Source organism: Chanos chanos, chromosome 14 (assembly GCF_902362185.1).
Source record: "Chanos chanos chromosome 14, fChaCha1.1, whole genome shotgun sequence".
Taxonomy (NCBI): Eukaryota; Metazoa; Chordata; class Actinopteri; order Gonorynchiformes; family Chanidae; genus Chanos; species Chanos chanos.
Genome location: NC_044508.1, coordinates 9,995,317 through 10,001,061, shown reverse-complemented (window position 1 = coordinate 10,001,061; position 5,745 = coordinate 9,995,317).

The following is a 5,745-nucleotide window of genomic DNA, read 5'->3' as shown; positions in this document are numbered from 1 at the left end:
TATTTAGACCCTTTATAGTGAAAATTTGGTCAAGATAGAGTAAAACATAAATATAATTTCTAGATGTAGTAAAATGCCTTTGTTTAGTTAATGGTTTAGTGAAATGACTGATACACTGAAAATTGTTTTGCATATTTACACATGAAGTTCATCCCACCTGTGCACGTGAAGTGTCTCCTTCATACACAGAATCTCTCACATATGCCTGCAAAAAATCTCATATACAAGCACAATGCTGAACTTCAAACATTTGCACTGATAAAGCACTTATGCGTGTAGAGATGTAGGTGACAATTATTTTGATTTTTTTGTTCCAATTTGGCACATCCAGTTCCCTGCACTATCATCCCTGACCTTCCACAACCTCTTGCATCAGGGTGATGACTTTGTCATGCCCTGGTCCTCTCTGTACCCCTCTACTGGTCAGTCGTAGATTAGGAGGGGGGGATTTCTTGCAGCAGGGCCCCCCAGCTCTTGATCCAGTCACCATGGTGACAGCGGTGCTGGATCCAGCCCCTGCAGAGGCTGTGCTCGCCTCTGGGTCTCCAGTCCCTGGTCCTGCTCCTGTTCCCATCACTGCGGAGGCCCCTCCCTCAGCTCCTGGTCCCATTCCCATCACCTCAGAGGCCCCCTCTGGTCCGCCACCAGAGCCTCCGGACCGGCCAGTCCTAATTCTTGCTCCACCCCCGGTGTCTGTCGGTCCTCCCTGAGTCTCCTGGTCCACCTTCCGCTCCTGTTCCCGCTCCTGTCGTCACGGAGGCCCCTCCCTCTGCTCCTGTTCCCGTTCTCGTTGTCTCTGAGGCCACTCCCTCTGCTCCTGGTCCCGCTCCCGTCACCACGGAGGCCCCACTGTTGGCTCCTGGTCCCGCTCCCGTCGCCTCAGGGCCCCACTCTCAGCTCCTGGCCCCGCTCCCATCGCCTTGGAGGCCCCTCCCTGTCATGCCCTGGTCCTCTCTGTCCCCCTCTATTGGTCAGTTGTATACCAGGTCTGTTACTTCCTGGTTTCTTTGTTCAGTCTTGTTAGTTCAATAATCAGTTCAGCCTTGTTAACTGTGTACAAGTACTCCTACTCTTTCCTTCATTCTTTGTGTGGAATTGTTGATGCTTGCTGGCGTTATGTTGCGTTGGTTGATCTGTTTGCCTGAATCTGCATTCTGTAAGTTCCTGAAGTCTTAATGTTTAATATTAATAAATTGAAAACTGACCTGCAAATGCATCCAGTCTCTCTAACCCAGCGTGACAGACTTGCATATGAATAAGAATTGTATTATGTATGTGCACATTTAACTGTATGTATGCTTCAAACATGTATGTTCACTGGCAGTTTGAATTAAGCCCTACATGACCCCTCATGCAATTTCACACCTTCAACATTAAAAAAAACGTCATTTTCAGAAAAGTCCAGTTTCTGGTATTTAATGAGAGCCAATTAATTTGTAAAAATGTATCTTGAGCAAGTCTTTTGGCTGAACTTGGGTCACATGCATTAAACAGGAGCACCGAAGCCATGAAGCTAGAAAGCATATGTGTTGGCTCAGTTATGTGGAAATGGCTTTTTGCCCCAGGTCTTTACAATGTCATCAGCAGTGTGTTTTTTCCTTGTTAAAATGTCTTAGCTATTGCTTTGTTTGCACATTTTCACCCTAAATGTCAAATGAATAACTTCATTGTCCTGGGGCTAACAGAAAGCAATTGATTTTTTTTTCCACAATCCGATGAATTATTTACAATGTTATATTATGAACATCGTGTCAACCAGACAAAACATGATTGCGTAATATACAAAAGGTGGGACTCCAGATTCATGGACCAAAACCTATCATTGTTACGAAGGCATTTGACCAGGAGGAGTGGTGTTTTATTTCAGTCTTGATATCTGGTATCTAAGAAATGAGTCATGAACAACAGTACCACAGTAACTTTTCCATAATACATGCATGACTCCCATCCCAGTGAATCAAAGGAGGAATCAGGAGGCTTTGCTGTATTGTCTCTAATGCTCTGATGCCCATGTTGACAAAATCAATTTTCATCCAAATGTTTCTAAAGGTTTCTAAAAGAACCTTCTCCCTTACATTTTTCTGATTGCTTGCATTTTCACCTTTTCATTATCATTCCCATCTTGAGCAAAGTTAACAAAGGTTTGCTGAGTTCTGTGTCATGTGGTGGAAACCTCAGGCCAATCAAGGCTGTGTTCTCCAGCTATCCTGCAGAGTCTATGGGTTACGTCAGGTCATCTCTTTTCTAGAAGCACTCTCAGCTGGATCCCTCATTTATTTATGTATTCAGCGGTTTAATTATTTATTTTTTAAATTACACTTTCCTGTATCCTCCTTTAGCACTTCTGCCTTCAGGAACTGTGTTGGAGAGGTTTATAAGGACAATCTCAACAGATTCAGCGTCATGACATCTGTGTTGAAAATAATTTGCACTGGACTCCTTCTGGCCGTGACTGACCACATCCAGTGTCCGTGTGCTGACGTTAATAGTGAAATCTTGCTCCTTAATATACTGTGTGTCAGTTCATTTTAAACTGTTAATTTATTTGAGAGATTCAGAATCCTAGAGTTTCTGTAATGCTGAAACAACGGCCCTGTCAGGGCTATATAATTACAAATTCAGTTGGGCCAGATTTCAAAATCAGCCCTTGTTCACAGGCCAGAACATTTTGGCAGCCTATACACATATCAACTTTGTGTGGCCAGCAAAATGTCTGCAGCTCTGCAAAGCAGAGTGATTTATATAGTAAAATATCCCATTGCTGTTATATTATATACATCGTCACTCATGAAATGACTTTTTATTTGATCAAATTAGTCAACTGGAACCAGAGCTATCTGTTGTACAAATTGAAATCGACTGTGATCACCTCTGGGCCACAAAATTTTGCTCTTGGACCAGATATGGCTCATGTGCCACCAACTGAACCGGCCTAGCCTATGTCATTACACAGAAGTCATAAGAGTGAAAGCAATTTATAAGACCTTCTTTTTTTCTCTCTTTCTTTCTTTCTTTGACTGGACTGTCACTGAAAGAGCATGTAGGTACACAAACTTTTGCTGTTATTTAAACTGCATGTTGTATTTTTAGAGCAGGATCATTACCACAAAATATCAGTTTTTGTAAGAGAAATTATCTTAGAATTGGTATCTGCAAGTCAGACCTTTGTCCTTTGAAGTAGGCCAAAGCGCCAAATCATAAGAATGGCAGTGATGTGCCTATTTATAACATAAAAAATGGTCACAAGACAGGGCCATAATTCAGTGCTCAAAAGCACAGGCCAGTGAGTCATTGAGGAGTGAACACATCAGCAGAATGTTTTTACTAAGTGCAGTTTGGCTTCTAGCGGCCTCTGCTGGTCTTCTCTTGAAAAATATTCAATTTCCTTTTTTGTCAGCTGACATAATAATAATAAGAAAAATAATAAGAAGAAAAAGTAGAAACACAATGGGTGCCTAAGCAGCTTTGCTGCTTGGCCCCAAAAAATACTGTAGTCATTTATATTTTTATTTATATGACACATTGGAAAAGATGTCTTTAAAAGACTAAGCGTATATCAGGCTTAACTGTCTTGGTTACAAGATGTCTGACTCTTTTTTCCAAGAGACAAGGCTAGATAAAATTCTGCCATAATTCTGCTGCAATTTGGAATTTAAGTTTAAATCACTGACCAGCAAGCTGGCATAAACTATATGCATTCTGGAGAGAGTATTGTAGTCCTGAATCCTCTTGTACACCACAAAGGAGTGTCAAACTCAAACACCAGAGTGATTCCAGAGGACACTGCTACAAAGTTGGGTACAAATAAATTTTATGAGCACTTCTTACATTTCCAGTCTGTATTTTATCAGCAGTTGTAGAGTGTCTAGACTGGACGCCCATTACTATCAAGTTGGCTGCCAATGGCGCAGTGTAATTCCAGACAATTGCCGCACCTAAAATGAATCAGACATACCCCTAGACATTTACAAGCCCCAGAACACTACATTTCACTGAGAGACAGGATGAGGTGGGTCCTAAGTGACTGGCATACTATTTGAGTAACAATGACATGGAACAGGCTTCAGGACTGCAAAATCAAAATAAGGAGCCGCGATCTGTTCGTGGCTGTAATGAATGCAGTAGTAGCAGCCTGCTCTGGAGGTAATTCTGAAAGCAACAGTGCATATTTCTTTAATCTATGGCCAATCTGGGGTTTCAGATGGACACACAGTAGCAGTATTTAGAATACACACAATGAAGAGCAAGAACAAAACTGCACGTGAGATTGAATGGCCCTTAAAAAAAGCATTATACACACACACACACACACACACACATAAATATATATATATATATATATATATATATATATATATATATATATATATATATATATATATAAAAAGGTGTCTTTTGGCCGCACTACTATTCCTTCCTCAAGGGCCATTCAATACTACATCCGCAGAGTTGAAATATATAACTCAAAGAGAGTATTTTTTACACAAATAGATGTGTGTAGTAATTTAAAAAAAAAAAGTGTTTAGAGCATTAAAGCTTAGAACCAGCTGAAAAAAGGACAAGACTGACAGACAGATTTAAAAGTATGGATGACTCCCTCTCTTTCTCTCTCTGTCTCTCTCTAAACAACACTTGTAATGAGAGGAGAGATGAGGGAAATGAAGTTACACATCAGAGAGCTGGAAGAGAAGAGAGCACGAAACCAAGTGTTACTTGAGACAACGTCAAGGAACGGAGTGGACGACGGGATGGAAAAGCAAGTCACCTGGCTGTGACAGGTTCAGCTCCTTTAAAGATGCATGAGGAAGCAGTGTAGTCATCCAACCATTGGTGTCAAAGATGTCAAGCTCTCAGGTATCCTAACCAGCAAGAGAATAGAAGGAGGAAGAGCAGATCACCAGGTGGACAAAAGATCACACAGCTCCCAGTTTACCTGGATGATTTTCGATCGCTACAACAAAATATATGGTAGGATGGATTTTTTTTTTTTTTTTCTTATTTCAGTTTACCATTATTGTTTTCCTGCATTAGCAGTGTTTGTGTGTTGATGTGACCAACCTTAATATGTGTGAGATCTGAGGTGAAAGTGTGTTTGCATGTTCATAGATTCACGTTCTCTGAAATTTAGAAGAGAAATCACTAAAAATGATGGCCAAGGTTAACTGACACTGGAAAATCCACTGAGTAAAGGATGAATTTTGTAAAGGATTCTGTCCACTGTCAAGCTTAAACACATGAAAAAATCATGGAATGTTAGAAGATTCTAAATGAAACCTATCTGAAAATTGAATAATCTGACTTGAACGCATTTCAAATCCAGGACTTGCTGTCTCTAAGGTACAAAGACACATTGGACCTTTCCTACTTTTCCTAATGCACACATGCATAATTCAGTTGAATCTTCTAGATGCTGGCATTTTTTTTCCAGCCTCCGGCTGCTGCAGGTTCTCTGGGTACCAGATGACCCAGCAATGCTATTGCATTACAGAGAAATCCAATTCATTAATAATGTTGGAACCGCACAGAGAGGCGCTCCAGTTCTGCAGTCTTTGATGGTAGAATAATGGCAGATTATAGAGAATAGTGTTAAATAATATGAAATATGTATAATGTGTACAAATGTGAATTCTGCAGGTTATAGAAAGAAACAGAGAGAATAACTGTGATGGAGGCACATTACAAGCAGTCCCTGAGGCGACTTCGAAGAAGTCAGAGCCTTCTCCAGGATCTACTCAACAAAGGATT